The sequence below is a fragment of the Salmo trutta genome, chromosome 25 (assembly GCF_901001165.1).
Source record: "Salmo trutta chromosome 25, fSalTru1.1, whole genome shotgun sequence".
NCBI classification, from domain to species: domain Eukaryota; kingdom Metazoa; phylum Chordata; class Actinopteri; order Salmoniformes; family Salmonidae; genus Salmo; species Salmo trutta.
In genome coordinates this window covers 25,029,132-25,049,409 of record NC_042981.1, presented here as the reverse complement: position 1 = coordinate 25,049,409, position 20,278 = coordinate 25,029,132, and the positions used below count along the sequence as shown (strand labels likewise).

At 43.3% G+C, this 20,278-nt stretch overlaps 1 pseudogene; it reads left to right on the top strand.

Moving 5' to 3' along the window:
- The window catches only part of LOC115161800 (potassium voltage-gated channel subfamily H member 5-like), a 99,474-nt pseudogene that overhangs the window by 17,237 nt on the left and 61,959 nt on the right, over positions 1-20,278 (top strand).

The following is a 20,278-nucleotide window of genomic DNA, read 5'->3' as shown; positions in this document are numbered from 1 at the left end:
GTCACATACACATGGTTAGCAGATGTTATTGCGAGTGTAGCGAAATGCTTGTGCTTCTAGTTCCGACAATGCAGCAATATCTAACATGTAATCTAACAATTCCACAACATACACACACACATCCTAAGTAAAGGAATGGAATAAGAATATGTACATGGAAATATATGGATGAGCAATGACAGAGCGGCATAGGCAAGATGCAATAGATGGTATAAAAGACAGTATATACATATGAGATGAGTAATGCAAGATATGTCAACATTATTAAAGTGGTATTATTAAAGTGACTAGTGATCCATTTATTAAAGTGGCCAATGATTCCAAGTCTGTATGTAGGCAGCAGCCTCTCTGTGTTAGTGATGGCTGTTTAACAGTCTAATGGCCTTGAGATAGAAGCTGTTTTTCAGTCTCTCGGTCCCAGCTTTGATGCACCTGTACTGACCTCGCCTTCTGGATGGTAGTGGGGTAAACAGGCTGTGGCTCGGGTGGTTGTTGTTCTTGATCATCTTTTTGTCCTTCCTATGACACTGGGTGCTGTAGGTGTCCTGGAGGGCAGGTAGTTTGCTCCTGGTGATGCGCTGTGCAGACCGCACCACCCTCTGGAGAGCCTTGCGGTTGTGGGCGGTGCAGTTGCTGTACCAAGCAGTGATGCAGCCCGACAGGATGCTCTCAATTGTGCATCTGTAAAAGTTTGAGGGTTTTAGTTGACAAGTCTGGGACCGAGTGACTGAAAAACAGCTTCTATCTCAAGGCCATCAGACTGTTAAATAGCCATCACTAGGCGGTTTCCACCCGGTTACGTAACCCTGCACCTTAGACACCTTAGTATTTCATCACAGATGCCCATGTCCCTTAATGTTGATGATATGGTTGTTACTGACAAGAAGCACATAGCTGAGATCTTTAATCACCACTTCATTAAGTCAGGATTCCTATTTGACTCAGCCATGCCTCCTTGCCCATCCAACATTTCTTCATCTCCCACCCCTTCTAATGCGACTATCCCTGATGCTTCTCCCTCTTTTTTCCCCCTGCCCCGCTACAAAGTTTCTCCCTGCAGGCAGTCACTGAGTCTGAGGTACTAAAGGAGCTCCTTAACTTCTATGGGCTATATCAGGGCGGCAAATTCAAAAACAACAAATTTCAAAAAGGCTTTACAGCGAAAGCAAAACATTAGTTTATGTTAGGAGAGTACATAGACAAAAATAATCACACAGCCATTTTCCAAGCAAGGACATGTCAATAAAACACAAAACACAGCTAAATGAAGCACTAACCTTTGACGATCTTCATCAGATGACACTCCTAGGACATTATGTTACACAATACATGTATGTTTTGTTCGATAAAGTTCATATTTATATCCAAAAACAGCATTTTACATTGGCGCGTGATGTTCAGAAAATGTATTCCCACCAAAACGACCGGTGAATGTGCACATCAATTTACAAAAATACTAATCATAAATGTTGACAAAATATATAACAATTATTTAAAGAATTCTAGACAGACTACCCCTGGATGCAACCGCTGTGTCAGATTTTAAAATAGCTTTACGGAGAAAGCACATTTTTCAATATTTACATTTTAGTCATTTAGCAGACGCTCTTATCCAGAGCGACTTACAGTGGTGAATGCATACATTTCATACATTTTTTTTTCTTTTTTTTTTTCGTACTGGTCCCCCGTGGGAATTGAACCCACAACTCTAGTGTTGCAAACACCATGCTCTACCAACTGAGCCACACGGGACAAAGCAATATTCTGAGTACATAGCTCAGCCATCACGGTGAGCTATACAGACACCCGCCAAGTTCGGGGCAACCTAAACTCAGAATTAGTATTAGAAATATTATCTTACCTTTGCTGATCTTTGTCAGAATGCACTCCCAGGACTGCTACTTCCACAAGAAATGTTGTTTTTGTTCCAAATAATCCACATTTATGTCCAAATACCTCCGTTTTGTTCGTGCGTACAGATCACTTATCCAAAGGCATAACGCGTGAGCGCAAACCAGAGACGAAAAGTCAAAATGTTCCATTACCGTACTTAGAAGCATGTCAAACGCTGTTTAAAATCAATCTTTATGGTTTTTTTAATGTAAAATTGCGATAATATTGCAACCGGACAATAGCGTATTCATTCAAGGAGAAAAAGAAGGAACAGCATGACTGCGCATATCCAATCCCTTTGTTGCCAGGCAGTCCACTCAGAATCTGAGCTCCTATTATCTGCCCAGTGACAGGAGAATGCTCAAACCACTTTCTGAAGGCTTAAGACAGCCAATGGAAGCCTTAGGAAGTGCAAAGTAACCCCACGGATACTGTAGTTTCGAAAGGGACTAGAAAGAACTACAATTCTCAGATCCTCCACTTCCTGGTTGACTTTCTCAGGTTTTTGCGTGCATGAGTTCTGTTATACTCACAGACACCATTCAAACAGTTTTAGAAACTTCAGTGTTTTCTATCAAAATCTACTAATAATATGCATATTCTAGTTTCTGGGCCAGAGTAATAACCTGTTTAAATTGGGTACGTTTTTCATCCGGCCGTGAAAATACTGCCCCCTAGCCCAGACAGGTTAAAGACAGTGTAGCACCTATTTCTCAATGCCAGATATGCATATAATAGTAATTTAGAGCACCCCAAGAAAACATTCCCAAATTACAAACTCTTAAATCAGTTGCTATAGTATTGTAATGTTGTTCTAAAAGTTGGGTTTAAGGTTTTCTCCAAAGCAGCTCTAACTTCAGAAACAATCCCACTGTGGTCAGCGTCACATGGTAAATGGAAAAACTTAATGCTAGCAGATACCCATAGTTTTCCAGTCAATGCGATAACACTAGTTAGCATTGGATCGCGAAACTACCTCATTGCCAAAATCCTGAAGTATCCCTTTAAGGGTCATATGTCAGATGACTAATCCTTTTGATTTTATTTGTCACTTTTCCTCCAGTTTTATGTATGGAGAGCTGACGGACAAGTCAAAGAGACCTTTGCTTCTTATGAGTCCAACTGCTTTGAGGTCCTTCTATACAGGAAGAACAGTGAGTGTTCCAATTTAATTGTTGCCATTGTATATGTACTGTAGATTATTGTATAGAAAGGAAAATATAAACAAAATGTAATGTGCACCTTATGAGAAAAGCAATTATTAATACTACATTGTAAAGAATCTATTCTGCCTGCAGGGGTACCAGTGTGGTTCTACATGCAGGTGGCCCCCATCAGAAATGAGAATGACAAAGTGGTTCTCTTCCTGTGCACCTTCAAAGACCTCACTGTCGTCAAGCAGCCCATCGAGTACGAGTCCACTAAGGATAAGGACGAGTCCACTCCAGGTAAGTCTCTCTTTGGCTATTTGCTTGTTATGAAGAGCCAGTCTATGAATGACTGGAGATGGAATGGTCTTGAGGCTGATGTGATCAGAAGTGGTTGTTTTTCCCCTTTCCTCCTATATGAGTGCCTTCGGAAAGAATTCAGACCCCTTGACTTTTTCTACATTTTGTTACGTTACAGCCTTATTCTAAAATTGATAAAAACCTTTTCCCCTCATCAATCTACACACTATACCCCATAATGACAAAGCAATAACTGGTTTTTAGAATGTTTTGCACATTTATTAAAAACGGAAATATTACATTTATATAGGTATTTTTACTCAGTATATAGGTATTTTTACCCTTTACTCAGTACTTTGTTGTAGCACTTTTGGCAGCGATTTAAAGCATTGAGTCTTCTTGGTTATGACTCTACAAGCTTGGCACACCTGTATTTGGGGAGTTTCTCCCATTTTTCTCTGCAGATCCTCTCAAGCTCTGTTGGATGGGGAGCGTTGCTGCACAGCTATTTTCAGGTTTCTTCAGAGATGTTCGATTGGGTTCAAGTCCGGGCTCTCGCTGGACCGCTCAAGGACATTCAGAGACTTGTCCTGAAGCCACTCCTGCGTTGTCTTGGCTGTGTGCTTAGGGTCATTGCCAGTCTGAGGTCCTGAGTGCTCTGGAGCAGGTTTTCATCAACGATCTCTCTGTACTTTGCTCCGTTCATCTTTGCCTCGATCCTGACTATTCTCACAGTTCCTGCCTCTGAAAAACTTCCCACAGCATGATGCTGCCACCACCGTGCTTCATCGTAGGGATGGTGCCAGGTTTCCTCCAGACGTGACGCTTGTCATTCAGGCCAAAGAGTTCAATCTTGATTTCATCAGACCAGAGAATCTTGTTACTCATAGTCTGAGTTTTTAGGTGCTTTTTGTCAAACTCCAAGCAGGCTGTTAGGTGCCTTTTACTGAGGAGTGGCTTCCGTCTGCCCACTCTACCATAAAGGCTTGATTTGGTGGAGTACTGCAGAGATGGTTGTCCTTCTGGAATGTTCTTCCATCTCGACAGAGGAGCTCTGTCAGAGTGACCATCGGGTTCTTGTTCACCTCCCTGACCAAGGCCCTTTTCCTCCGATGGCTCAGTTTGGACGGGGGGCTAGCTCTAGGAAAAGTCTTGGCTCTTCCAAACTTCTTCCATTAAAGAATGATGGAGGCCACCGTTCTTGGAGAACTTCAATGCTGCATACATTTTTTTGGTACCCTTCCCCTGATCTGTGCCTCGACACAATCTTGTCTCGGAGCTCTACGGACAATTCCTTTCACCTGATTTCTTGGTCTTTGCTCTGACATGCACTATCAACTGTGGGACCTTATATAGACAGGTGTGTGCCTTACCAAATAATGTCCAATTCATTGAATTTAGCACAGGTAGACTCCAAGTTGTAGAAACATCTCAAGGATGATCAATGGAAATATGATGCACCTGAGCTCAATTTCGAGTCTCATAGCAAAGGGTCTGAGTGCAACCTGTTTTTGCTTTGTCATTATGGGGTATTGTGTGTAGATTGCTGAGGATTGTTTTTTATTTAATACATTTTAGAACAAAGCTATAACGTAACAATGTTGAACAATTCAAGGAGTCTGAATACTTTTTGAAGGCACTGTGTGTTGTTTGGTCTTGGCCCTGGGCTCTGTTCTTGCCAGAGGGCACAGGGGCATGTGCCCCCTCAGATTTGTTCTGTTTAAAATATATATACACAATACCAGTCAAATGTTTGGACACATACTCATTCAAGGGTTTTTCTTTATTTATTTTTTACTATTTTCTACATTATAGAATAATAGTGAAGACATCAAAACTATGAAATAACACGTGGAATAATGTAGTAACTAAAAAAGTGTTAAACAAATCAAAATAGATTTTATATTTTACATTCTTCAAAGTAGCCACCCTTTGGCGTGATGACGGCTTTGCACACTCTTGGCATTCTCTCAACCAGCTTCACCTGGAATGCTTTTCCAACAGTCTTGAAGGAGTTCCCACATATGCTGAGCACTTGTTGGCTGCTTTTTCTTCACTCTGTGTTCCAACTCATCCCAAACCATCTCAATTGGGTTGAGGTGTGGTGATTGTGGAGGCCAGGTCATCTGATGGAGCACTCCATCACTCTCCTTCTTGGTCAAATAGCCTGGAGGTGTGTTGGGTTATTGTCCTGTTGAAGAACAAATGATAGTCCCACTAAGCGCAAACCAGATGGTATGGCGTATCGCTGCAGAATGCTGTGGTAGCCATGCTGGTTAAGTGTGCCTTGAATTCTAAATAAATCACTGACAGTGTCACCAGCAAAGCAACCCCACACCATCACACCACCTCATCCATGGTGGGAACCACACATGTGGAGATCATCCGTTCACCTACTCTGTGTTTCACAAAGCCACGGCGGTCCCGTGTGGCTCGGTTGGTAGAGCATGGTGTTTGCAACGCCAGGGTTGTGGGTTCGATTCCCACGGGGGACCAGTACGGGGGGAAAAAAAGAAAATGTATGCATTCACTACTGTAAGTCGCTCTGGATAAGAGCGTCTGCTAAATGACTAAAATGTGAATGTAAATGGTTGAGTCGGTGTGTTTTTTCCCTTTGGTCCTCCACGCTTTGAATTCCAAATTGTCCATTATTTACTGTATTTGAGTAGAAAGTATTTGATTATCATATACAGTTTTTTGGGGGGTAATGCTTTGACTTGTTCTTGCTATTTGTAGAGTCGTCGCATTGTATTTGGTTGTCATAGTGTTCTGGTCAGGTCGTTTTCTCTTTGTTCTATAAAGCTAGCAGGATGTGCATTAGCCTGTTTTACAAGGCTCTTTTGTGCTGTTCCAGTTCAGATTGGGGGCTCTTTACATGTGGAGTGTTGCTCTGCCCTGGTGACACAATGAGTTACACAACTCCTAACCCTCTTTTCATCTGGGAGAGGTCAATTGTATCTGTTGCAGTGTCATAGAGAGCAATATAAGAATATAGGCCCATAGGAATAGCCGAACGAACCAGAGGTAACTCATTTCTGTTTTTTACAAACTGGTGAGCTATATTGTGAGGAGGCTGCCACTGTTGCCTGTATGGGTCTCTGCCACCGGTCTCCTTTTACCTTGATGTACTTTGGGGAAAATAGCTGAATTAATCTCCCTAAGAGACAAAGTGAAAGAGGATCTGAGCTTAGAGACCTGAGGGCTATTTCAAAGCCCTAATTCTCTCTCTGGTATTTATTTCACCTTCATTTTGGGGCTCCCGAGTGGCGCAGCTGTCTAAGGCACTGCATCTCAGTGCTAGAGGTGTCACTACAATCCCTGGTTCGTTTCCAGGCTGTATCTTAACCGGCTGTGATTGGGATTCCCATAGGGCGGCGCACAATTGACCCAGAATCGTCCGGGTGAGGTTTTGACCGGGGTATGCCGTCATTGTAAATGATAATTTGTTCTTAATTAACTGACTTGCCCTGTTAAATAAAGGTTAAATTAAAACTTGTTTTTAACCAGATAAGTCAATTGAGGAGAACCAATTTTAATTTACAATAACGACCTAGCCAAGAGGTATAACATTGCAACAGTGAGCAAGAGAACACACAATACCATATTAAAGGTACAAATTCCTCAAATATACAACAATCACAAATATTCACAGTGGGTTAGAGCAGAAAAGTACAAGGCAAAACAACAGACTTAATAATCAGATAGCAGCACAGTTAATGTTTTTGAAGGAGTGTGGTGGGATAGTATTGTCTAGTTTAAGGGTCTTTTGCAACTCGTTCCAGGTGTTGGTGACGGAAAACTGGAATGAACGCGACATAGGAGGTGCAGGCTTTGGGAATGGCCAGTGTATTCAGACCCCTTCCCTTTTTTTTATGTTACAGCCTTATTCTAATTTTATTTTTTAATTCTTGTAAATTTACACACAATACCCAATAATGACAAAGCGGACAGGTTTTTAGAAATTTTTGCAAATGTATTAAAAAACAAATAGCTTATTTAGATAAATATTCAGACCCTTTGCTATGAGATTTGAAATTGAGCTCAGGTGCATCCTGTTTCCATTGATCATCCTTGATGTTTCTACAACTTGATTGGAGTCCACCTGTGGTAAATTCAATTGATTGGACATAATTTGGAAAGGCACACACCTGTCTATATAAGGTCCCACAGTTGACAGTGCATGTCAGAGCAAAAAACAAGTAATCAGGTCGAAGGAGTTGTCTCTAGAGCTCCGATACAGGATTGTGTCGAGGCACAGACATGAGGAAGCATACCAAAACATTTCTGATGGTCACTCTGACAGAGCTCCAGAGCTCCTCTGTGAAAATGGGAGAACCTTCCAGAAGGACAACCATCTCTGCAGCACTCCACCAATCAGGCCTTTATGGTAGAGTGGCCAGATGGAAGCCACTCCTCAGTAAAAGGCACATGACAGCCCGCTTGGAGGTTGCCAAAAGGAGGTCCTGAGATTTCTGGAAGCTGGTTTTCATCAAGGATCTCTCTGTACTTTGCTCCGTTCATCTTTGCCTCAATCCTGACTAGTCTCCCAGTCCCTGCTGCTAAAAAACACCCCCACAGCACGTTGCTGCCACCACCATGCTTCCCTGTAAGGATGGTGGCAGGTTTCCTCCAGACGTGATGCTTGGCATTCAGGCCAAAGAGTTCAATCTTGGTTTCATCAGACCAGAGAATCAGAGCAAAAAACAAGTAATCAGGTCAAAGGAATTGTCTGTAGAGCTCCAATACAGGATTGTGTCGAGGCACAGACATGAGGAAGGGTACCAAAACATTTCTGCAGGATTGAAGGTCCCCAAGAAAACAGTGGCCTCCATCAATCTTAAGTGTTTGGACCCACCAAGACTCTTCCTAGAGTAATCGGGGCAGACACATGTACCCTCAGCGATGAAGGTGAAGGAAGTTCAGGCAACTATTCTTTGTTTGTATCCGCTCTGGGCCTCTCATTGGGAGTGTAGACTGCTTTCCACGGCTCGTGACATGCAACCATCGTTGATTGCCATGCTCCTCTTGCTGTGCTCCTTCGATTCCGCTGTCAGATGGGGGAGGAGAGGCAGGAGATGGCTCCCTGGCAAACGAACTCCGGGCAATCGGATAGCGACAAACGACAAGGCGGCGATGGATTCAACAAGCGCGAACGCCGTCCAGCCACCGGCGTAGAAAAGGTAAATATTCCACTCTGCATTTTCCCCAGTTTCTTACATAGGCTGGCGACCTGCGTGATCAAGGAAGCCACCTCAAGCCTATAATCCTTGGCAAGCAAAGAATTGACGAAATTGTAACTCTGAGTGACCCAGTCTGTCCCGAAAACAAAGCGTAGTAGATACTGTGCTGGAACCGTTAATTTACTCCTCCCACATTATCCTCCCCTACTGCACCTTCAAGACCCCCTGGGACTGGGTCATCCTCGTCCTCACCTTCTACACGGCAATCATGGTGCCCTATAATGTGTCCTTCATTACCAAGCTGAACAACTTTGTGTGGCTCGTGCTGGACAGTGTGGTGGATGTCATATTCCTGGTGGACATCGTGTTTGACTTCCACACCACCTTCATGGGGCCTGGTAGGGAGATAATCTCACACCCCAAGCTGATCAGGAGGAACTTCATAAAGATCTGGTTTGTCATCGACCTGCTCTCCTGCCTGCCCTACGGCATCATCATCGCCTTTATGAATGTGGATGAGGTGCGGTAGGCTTGCTCAGGGAAAGGGTAGTGGGTGGGGGGGGGGGATCTTTGAGATAATGTTTTTAAGGACATAATCTAAAGGTACTTCTGGAGGGATGTATAACACAGTCAGAGAGCGTGATCACACAGTTGTCCGGAACAGCTGATGCTCTCATACATGTTTCAGTGTTACTTGCCTCGAAGCGAGCGTAGAAGTAATTTATCTCATCTGGTAGGCTCGTGTCACTGGGCAGCTCCCGGCTGTGCTTCCCTTTGTAGTCTGTAATAGTTTGCAAGCCCTGCCACATCCGACAAACGTCGGAGCCAGTGTAGTACAATTCAATCTTAGTTCAGTATTGACGCTTTGCCTGTTTAATGGTTCGTCGGAGGGCATTGCGGGATTTCTTATAAGCTTCCAGGTTAGTGTCCCGCTCCTTGAAAGCGGCAGCTCTAGCCTTTAGCTCAGTGCGGATGTTGCCTGTAATCCATGGCTTCTGGTTGGGGTACGTACAGTCACTGTGGGGACGACGTCATCAATGCACTTTTTGATGAAGCCAGTGACTGATGTGGTGCACTCCTCAATGCCATCGGAAGAATCCCAGAACATATTCCAATCAGAGCTAGAAAAACAGTCCTGTAGCTTAGCATCTCCTTCATCTGACCACTTTTTTGTTGACCGAGTCACTGGTGCTTCTTGCTTTAGTTTTTGCTCGTAAGCAGGAATCAGGAGGATAAATGGAGGGAGAGATTTGTACGCAGCTCTGTGTGTGGAGTAAAGGTGGTCTAGGTTTTTTTTTCTTTTTTTCCCCCCTCTCGTTGCACATTTATCATGCTGGTAGAAATTAGGTAAAACGGATTTAAGTTTCCTTGCATTAAAGTCCACTAGGAGCGCCACCTCTGGATGAGCGTTTTCCTGTTTGCTTATGCTCGTATACAGCTCATTGAGTGCGGTCTTAGTACCAGCATCAGTTTGTGGTAGTAAATAGACAGCTACGAAGAATATAGATGAAAACTCTTGGTAAATAGTGTGGTCTACAGCTTATCATGAGATACTCTACCTCACGTGAGCAAAACCTTGAGGCTTCCTTAGATTTCATGCACCAGCCGTTTACAGATATACATAGACCGACACCCCTTGTCTTACTAGAGGCAGCTGTTATATCCTGCCGAAAAAGCGTAAAACCCGGCAGTTGTATGTTATTCATGTTGTCGTTCAGCCACGACTCAGTGAAACATAAGATATTACAGTTTTTAATGTCCCGTTGGTAGGATATACATGCTCGTATTTACTCTATTTTATTATCCAGTGATTGTACGTTGGTTAATAGGACCGATGGTAAAGGCAGATTACCCACTCGCCCTACAATGCACCCAGACCTACGTCCCCAATATCTCCGTCTCCATTCTTCTGCAAATGAGGGGAATGAGGGCCTTGTCGAGTGTCTGGAGTAAATCCTTTGCATCCGACTCGTTAAAGAAAAAATCCTCTTCCAGTACGTGGTGAGTAATCGCTGTCCTGATATCTAGAAGCTCTTGTTGGTCATAAGAGACGTTGGCAGAAACGTTATGTATAAAATAATTTACAAATAACGTGAAAAAACACACACAATAGCACAATTGTTTAGGGGACCGTAAAACGGCAGCCGTATCCTCCGGCGCCATTAACTACATCATTTTACTGCTCCTCTTTAATTATTTGTTGTTTTTATTTTTTACTTAACACTTATTTTTCTTAACTGAGTTGTTGGTTAAGGGCTTGTAAGTAAACATTTCAGTGTAAGGTCTTCACCTGTTGTATTCGGCGCATGTCAAATAACATTTGATTTGATCTCTCAGTGGTCTCAAGGCTTAAAAATCCTTCTTTAACCTGTCTCCTCTCCTTCATCTTCACTGATTCATGTGGATTTAACAAGTGACATCAATAAGGGATCATAGCTTTCGCCTGGATTCACCTGGATTCACCTGGTCAGTCTGTCATGGAAAGAGCAAGTGTTCTTAATGTTTTCTACACTCAGTGTATATATGTTATATAAAATACATGTTTGCTGTATTAAAGGCTGAGGTGCCCAGGTGGCTAGAATGGGAGGTTCCCTGCTGTTACTTGAAGCTGGCGTGAAGGGGTGAATTATGTCTTGTATTGGTGTCTGTTCAGGATACATTAGATGAATAGTCTCCTGCTGTATATTAGTTTAGGTTTGTGTGCCTCTCTAGGGTTTACCAGTGTGGGCCTGATCAGTTTGGGGTTAGCATTAGCCTAGCACTAAGGCTATCTGGCGGGGTTTGGGTTAGCATTAGCTTAGCGCTAACGCTGGCTGTGGGGGTTTGGTGTAATCATTAGCCTCGCGCCAAGGCTGGCTGTGGGGGTTTGGGTTAGCATTAGGCTAATTTAGCGCACAGGTATAATGATATAAGAAGCATGATACCTGGTAAACAGCGTACTACATCCCGATAGCCAATGTCTCAGGAGCAATGATGTAGGCTCTAGAGTGGCGCAGTGGTCTAAGGCACTGCATCTCAGTGCTAAAGGCGTCACTACTGACCCTGGTTCGATCCCTGGCTGTATCACAACCGGCCGTGATCGGGAGTCCCATAGGGCGGTGCACAATTGACTCAGCCTTTTCTTGGTTAGGGGACGGTTTGGCCGGGGTAGGCCATCATTGTAAAATAAGAATTTGTTCTTAAGTGACTTGCCTAGTTATATAAACGTTAAAAAACATCGGCGCGCTTCTCTTGCATTGATAGTTAACCTCTCTGTGCCCCACCTGCGGGACACACTCGCCAACAGCCAGTGAAATAGCAGGGCGCCAAATTCAAAACAACAAAAATCTCATAATTCAAATTTCTCAAACATACAACTATTATATCCCATTTTAAAGATACACTTCTCGTTAATCCAACCACAGTGTCCGATTTCAAAAAGGCTTTACGGCGAAAGCATAACATTAGATTATGTTAGGACAGCGCCTAGACAAGAAAAACCACACAGCCATTTTCCAAGCAAGGAGAGGCTTCACAAAAACCAGAAATGCAGTTAAAATGAATCATTAACCTTTGATGATCTTCATCAGATGGCACTCATAGGACTTCATGTTACACAATACATGTATGTTTTGCTCGATAAAGTTCATATTTATATCCAAAAACCCCATTTTACATTGGTGTGTAATGTTCAGAAATGTTTTGCCTCCCAAAACTTCCGGTGAATGAGCACATCAATTTACAGAAATTCTCATCATAAACGTTGATAAAATATACAACTGTTATTCAAAGAATTATAGATGCACTTCTCCTTAATTCAACCGCTGTGTCAGATTTCAAAAAAGTTTTACTGGCGAAAGTACACTTTGCAATAATCTGAGTACAGCGCTGATACATCAAAACAAGCCATACAGATACCCCCCATTTTGGAGTCAACAGAAGTCACAAATAACATTATAAATATTCACTTACCTTTTGATGATCTTCATCGGAATGCACTCCCAGGAATCCCAGTTCCACAATAAATGTTTGTTTTGTTTCGATAAAGTCCATCCTTTATGTCCAAAGCGCAGTAAGTTCAGACAAAGTGAAAAAAGTTATATTACAGTTCGTAGAAACATGTCAAACGATGTATAACATCAATCTTTAGGATGTTTTTATCATAAATCTTCGATAATATTCCTACCGGACAATTCCATTGTCTTCAGAAATGAAAAGGAACACACCTAACTCTCACGGGCGCGCGCCTGTCTGAGCTCATGTCATTTTATCAGTCATCTGATTCCAATGGCTCTTATTCTCTCCCCATTCACAGTAGAAGCATGAAACAACGTTCGAAAGACGTTCTAAGAATGTTCTAAAGACATCTAATGGAAGCCGTAGGAAGTGCAAAAGGACCCCACAGACACTGTATTAGATAGGCAATCACTTGAAAAATTACAAACCTCAGATTTCCACACTTCCTGGTTGGATTTTTTTCTCAGGTTTTTGCCTGCCATATGAGTTCTGTTATACTCACAGACATCATTCAAACAGTTTTAGAAACGTCAGAGTGTTTTCTATCCAAATCTACTAATAATATGCATATCCTACCTTCTGGGCCTGAGTAGCAGGCAGTTTACTTCGGGCACGCTTTTCATCCGGACGTCAAAATACTGCCCCCTACCCCAATGAAGTTAAATAAAGGGAATTTATCATGAGCTGAGCTGGGGTCTCAGGGGAAGCCTTTGCTGCTGTGAGAGAAGAGGGGATAAGAGGAGAGATGAGAAGAGGGACAGAGGGGAGGCGATGATGGGGAAGGTGGCATGTTAGTTAGACCTGCCCACAGCTACAGTACAGCTCCTCCACTGACTTCTTTAATGTCATATTAGTGGATAGAAAGTTTGTCTTTTATGTACTTTCATGTTGCTGCAATACTTCATCTGATAAAAGCAGCGTATGGAGATTCATGTTAGTGAAATGTTTACAATCTCTGGATGTTGTTGCCTTGTGGAGACTCACCTGCCTTCCACCTGTGCTTCAGTTTGTGCAGAGATAATGTAGATACAGTAGCACAATTTACACGATGCAAGCTACTAGAGTTTTTTTGCCTCTTTTCCATATTAGCAGAATCCTTTTGTTTGTTGTCTGCTTGTTTTCTCAGCCAACTGCTTTTGTGTCCTCTCTGGGAAAGTTGTGTTATTACATAGACAGAACACAAGCACTTTGGAGAACATGTGTTGCTTACATCAGAAGAGAGAACTCTGAATGCAAGATGAGCTGTTTGATTCAGAGACATCAATTTTGTGTGAAGTGAGATATGAAGGCTAAATTACATCTGTATTCAGTTTTTTTTGAGGCACTATATTCTGTTTTATAAACTAGTGGGAAAGCTGCAATTATGACTACTTTTATCCTATTCAGCTCCAGTCATAGAACATTGTTTAGCCTTATTTAGATGACATTTACTGAGATGGAAATGTATCCATGTTTTTGTACCCCAGGTCCAGTTGGGTTGATTACATCATGCTAATTTGAGGGCGGAGGGGGGTTAGTGCTACATGTCAACATGTAGCACTAACAACCCTGACCCTAACTAACCCTTTACCATGTTCCCTCTCTGTGTCTCTTGCAGGGTATTCGCAGACTGTTCAGTTATTTGAAGGCGGTGCGCCTGCTGCATCTAGGCCGGGTGGCCCATAAACTGGAACACTACTTGGAGTATGGAGCAGCTGTACTGGTCTTACTGATGTGTATGTTTGGCCTGGTGGCCCACTGGATGGCCTGCATCTGGTACAGCATTGGACACTACGAGGTCATTGACGAGGTCACCAACAACATCAGGACGGACAGCTGGCTCTATCACTTAGCCATCAACCTCGGCTCGCCGTACTCCTACAATGCCAGTGGCTCAGGTCAATGGGAGGGCGGCCCTGGGAAAAACTCTCTGTACATCGCCTCTCTGTACTTCACCATGACCAGTCTGACCACCATCAGGTTCGGCAACATCGCCCCCACCACGGACAGAGAGAAGATCTTCTCTGTGGCCATGATGATAGTGGGATGTAAGTAAATGGGCTTTGTTGTTTTATCTTTTCCATGGTGTTGGTTGGTTGGGTCGGCAGCTGTTCCAGGGAGATAACTGATAGTAAAGAGTAGAGCTGGCTGGGCGATATGTAAAAATCCATATCACTATAAATCGCATGAATTGATGCGATAATTTTGCAGTTTAGAGTTTAGGCTCTCCTTTCTCTTGGAGCACAGCATGTTGGCTGTGGTAACTTGCATCACAGGGTAGGTTGAAAAGACCTGTCTCTTTTATACCTCGTTTTTCTTCGTTGTATTCTCCTACTGAAATTCCTTTTATAATTGAATGCACCCCATGGAAACATTAATAATGGCATGGTGATATATTTGGACATGTTGCGATGGCAACGGGTCAGGGGGACCTAGCACAAGTGTGGGTGTGTAAAAGGATATTCTGCAGGTGTTTCATAGTAGAGTTGAACCTCTACTGTTACTAACCAAAATCACCAGTTTTTCTCCATTCAAATTACCCAGAAGTTGCTTATGTACTGATTCTCACATCATTTCCATAATTATCACTGTTCAAATCATCCCTGTGGGCTATCTCCCTGACTCATTTATTTGTGATTCTTATTTCCCATCGACCCAAACTGGCAATCACTTTTTTTATTGTAATTGTTTTATTTCTCACAGTGATTTATGCGGTGCTGAAAGCGTAGAGTCTGCAGTCTGACTCGCAGTGGGGGAAAATTTAATCATGCAGGATGGATTGGACCTCTTAAAACTTCTTCAGGATTGGTGGGTCCCCTGCGGGACGGTTGAGCTAATGTAGGCTAATGAGATTAGCATGAGGTTGTAAGTAACAAGGACATTTCCCAGGACATAGGTATATCTGATATTGGCAGAAAGCTTAAATTCTTGTTAATCTAACTGCACTGTCCAATTTACAGTAGCTATTACAGTGAAAGAATGCCATGCTATTGTTTGAGGAAAGTGCACAGTTTTGAATATGAAAAGTTATTAATAAATAAATTAGGCACATCAAATTTATTTATATAGCCCTTCTTACATCATCTGATATCTCAAAGTGCTGTACAGAAACCCAGCCTAAAACCCCAAATAGCAAGCAATGCAGGTGTAGAAGCACGGTGGCTAGGAAAAACTCCCTAGAAAGGCCAAAACCTAGAGAGGAACCAGGCTATGAGGGGTGGCCAGTCCTCTTCTGGCTGTGCCGGGTGGAGATTATAACAGCACATGGCCAAGATGTTCATAAATGACCAGCATGGTCAAATAATAATAATCATAGTAGTTGTCGAGGGTGCAACAAGTCAGTAACACAAGAGTAAGTGTCAGTTGGCTTTTTCATAGCCGATCTTTGAGAGTATCTCTACCGCTCCTGCTGTCTCTAGAGAGTTGAAAACAGCAGGTCTGGGACAGGTTGAACGTCCGGTGAACAGGTCAGGGTTCCAACAGGTCTGGGACAGCAGGTCTGGGACAGGTAGCACGTCCGGTGAACAGGTCAGGGTTCCATAGCCGCAGGCAGAACAGTTGGAACTGGAGCAGCAGCACGGCCAGGTGGACTGTGGACAGCAAGGAGTCATCAAGCCAGGTAGTCCTGAGGCATGGTCCTAGGGCTCAGGTCCTCCGAGAGAGAAAGAGAAAGAGAGAATTAGAGAGAGCATATTTAAATTCACACAGGACACCGGAAAAGACAAGAGAAATACTCCAGATGTGACAGACTGACCCTAGCCCCCCGACACATAAACTACTGCAGCATAAATACTGGAGGCTGAGACAGGAGGGGTCAGGAGAAACTGTGGCCCCATCCGATGAAACCCCCAGACAGGGCCAAACAGGTAGGATATAACCCCACCCACTTTGCCAAAGCACAGCCCCCACACCACTGGAGGGATATCTCCAACCACCAACTTACCATCCCGAGACAAGGCCGAGTATAGCCCACAAAGATCTCCGCCACGGCAGAACCCAAGGGGGGGCGCCAACCCAGACAGGAAGACCACGTCAGTGACTCAACCCACTCAAGTGACGCACCCCTCCTAGGGACGGCATGGAAGAACACCAGTAAGCCAGTGACTCAGCCCCTGTAATAGGGGTAGAGGCAGAGAATCCCAGTGGAGGGAGGGGAACCGGCCAGGCAGAGACAGCAAAGGCGGTTCGTTGCTCCAGCCTTTCTGTTCACCTTCACACCCCTGGGCCAGACTACACTTAATCATAGGACCTACTGAAGAGATGTGTCTTCAGTAAAGACTTAAAGGTTGAGACTGAGTCTGCGTCTCTCACATGGGTAGGCATATTATTCCATAAATTTGGGCAGTCTTGATACATCAGTTTGAACAGAAATGCAATGGTTCATTGGATCAGTCTAAAACTGCACATACACTGCTGCCATTCAGTGGCCAAAATCTAAATTGCACCTGGGCTGGAATAATACATTATGGCCTTTCTCTTGCATTTCAAAGATGATGGTACAAAAGAAATACAAAAAAACGGTTGGCTTTTTCTTTGTATTATCTTTTACCAGATTTAATGTGTTATATTCTCCTACATTCCTTTTACATTTACATAAACTTCAAAGTGTTTCCTTTCAAATGGTACCAAGAATATGCATATCCTTGCTTCAGGGCTTGAGCTACAGTCAGTTAGATTTGGGTATGTCATTTTAGGCGAACATTTAAAAAAAGGTGCCAATAAGAGGTTAAGTATAATTGCAGACAGTGGGGGTCAGGCACTCTGGCTGCATTTCAACCTTTGTTCATAGGGCTGTTACAGGATGTACCTGCTCACCATTATTCAAGGACCGGTAAGTATTGCCTTCAGAAGTATGCACAGTGCTTAATTTGTACATTTGGAGGTGCCGGAACAAAAAGTGAGCCAGAGATGAAGGTGACCTGGTTGGGCTCTAAGGTACCGGAACGGATGAAAAAAGAATCGCCTTCATAATAAAGCATTGCATGCATTATCATCGCTTTTGCGTACTGGCATAGAGCAGTAGCCTCAATGTGATTGCAGAAGTTTACACATGGGAAAGAAATGCATTTAATGCAATTATTCATGATTTTAGATGACTGGAAACTCAAGCAGAATCTTTTTTATACCTCACAAATGATCCAAATGACAGGCTACTTTGACACTGACAAACTGAGAATACGAGAGCAATAAAAACAACATTTTATTGAATCCATCAATAACCTTTCTTTCCCTCTTTCGTTCATTTTATTCATTTATATGATTTATTTCTGTAGTTCTTCCTCCAATATGATAATGAGGGGTGTCAAGCAAACGTATGAGGGTGGTATCTAACACACCATTGGTTGATCAATGCCACAACGTGTTAATTGATTGCATTTGACTGGGCGGCGTTCAGTATGACAGAAGGATGTGTCACTATCCAGGTCCATGTCACAGCATGCAGTGGCCTGATGACAATATATGCATTATGTACCTTTCATCACCAAAGCCATGTTAGCATTTACTGCACATGTTGCTGAACAATTTAACCTTTTTGTTAGTGTCATTGATATATGGAAATTCGCATACAATATTCAGCTCCCGAGTGGCGCAGCGGTCAAAGGTACTGCATCTCAGTGCAAGAGGCGTCACTACAGTCCCTGGTTCGAATCAAGGCTGAATCACATCCAGCCATGATTGGGAGTCCCATAGGGCGGCGCACAATTGGCCCAGCGTTGTTCGGGTTTGGCCGGGGAAGGCCGTCATTGTAAATAAGAATTTGTTCTTAACTGACTTGCCTAGTTAAATAAAGGTTAAATAAAAAATAAGCATTTACTAATACCTCTAGGGTAGGGGTAGGCAACCAGGTGTGTTGAATTTAGGCACTGAACTGATCAATTTGGCCTTTCTAGGAAGTTTTTTCTAGCCACCGTACTTCTACACCTGCATTGCTTGCTGTTTGGGGATTTAGGCTGGGTTTCTGTACAGCACTTTTTGACATCAGCTGATGTAAGAAGGGCTTTATAAATACATTTGATTGATCAATTCGTTTAGTTGGTCAGGGCTGCGTTCAGTACATAAAAACATAATAGAACTTTCAATTGAACGGAAACGGTGCTGTACTGAACGACTAGTTGAAAAACAGGGAAAGGTTGGGTTGTGGGTTCAAAATACACTGCAGCCCTTTAATTACATCACTTATTGCTACAAGCCGCACACCCACCGAACAGATCAAATGTATCTCAAAGTCTGTTCAAGAACGTACAATAATGTTTTGGGAAAACGTGACGTTCAGTACAAACTGTTCCTCAAAGTAGCAAACATTCAAGAGAACTGAACGTACTCCTGGTGTGGTGCCTAGTTGGCACAAAATCCTTCAGTACCTGCAGCACGTCTGGAACAGGGTTTCCTACCCCTGCTCTAGGGTTCTGTGGTAAAAGGACTACTGTGCAAGGTATTGGGCAACATCTTTCTTCAAGGGCCCATATTCAAATCAAATCAACCTTTATTTGTCACATGGCCAAATACAACAAGTGTAGACTTTACCGTGAAATGCTTACTTACAAGCCCTTAACCAACAGTGCAGTTCAAGAAGAGTTAAGAAAATATTTACCAAATAGACTAAAATAAAAAGTAAGACACTAAGAATAGCAATAACGAGGCTTTATACAGGGGGCACCTGTACCGAGTCAGTATGCGGGGGTACAGGTTAGTTGAGGTAATTTGTACATGTAGGTGGGGGTGAAGTGACTATGTATAGATAATAAACAGCAAGTAGCAGCAGTGTACAGGAGGGGGGGAGGGGTCAGTGTAAATTGTCCAGTGGTGATTTTATTAATTGGTCAGCAGTCTTATGGCTTGGGGGTAGAAGCTGTTGAGGAGCCTTTTGGTCCTAGACTTGAAGCTCTGGTACTGCTTGCCATGTGGTAGCAGAGAAACTCGTCTATAACTTGGGTGACTGGAGTCTCTGACAATTTTATGTGCTTTCCTCTGACACTGCCTATTATATAGGTCCTGGATGGCAGGAAGCTTGGCCCCAGTGATGTACTGGGCCGTTCACACTACCCTCTGTAGCGCCTTACGGTCAGATGCCGAGCAGTTACCATGCCAGACGGTGATGCAACCGGTCAGGATGCTCTCGATGGTGCAGCTGTAGAACCTTTTGAAGATCTGGGGATCCATGCCAAATCTTTTCAGTCTCCTGAGGGGGAAAAGGTTTTGTCGTGCCCTCTTCACGACTGTCTTGGTATGTTTGGACCATGATAGTTCGTTGGTGATGTGGACACCAAGGAACTTGAAACTCTCAACCCGCTCCACAACAGCCCCGTCAATGTTAATGGGGGCCTGTTCGGACCGCCTTTTCCTGTAGTCCACGATCAGCTCCTTTGTCTTGCTCACAATGAGGGAGAGGATGTTGTCCTGGCACCACACTGCCGGTTCTCTGACCTCCTCCTCATAGACCGTCTCATCGTTGTTGGTGTTCAGGCCTACCACTGTTGTGTCGTCAGCAAACTTAATGATGGTGTTGGAAAAATGAAGGCGAAGAAGACACTAAAACAGATATATATTTCATAATATATATATTTTAAATTTTCTTAGCTAGAGAATGCAGCTAGATAGTTTATCCTACTAAAACACCCGGCTCAAACAGAGAGAGTGATGCTATATTAGTTAGCCGGCTATGGATATCCAACACTGGAATTCTTCCAAGTTAAGGTAAGCTTTTGGTTTTATTAATGTATTGTCACCAGGGTCCGCCGGTGTAACTGCTGAGCTGCTGACTGTACACTGTACTGCATGATT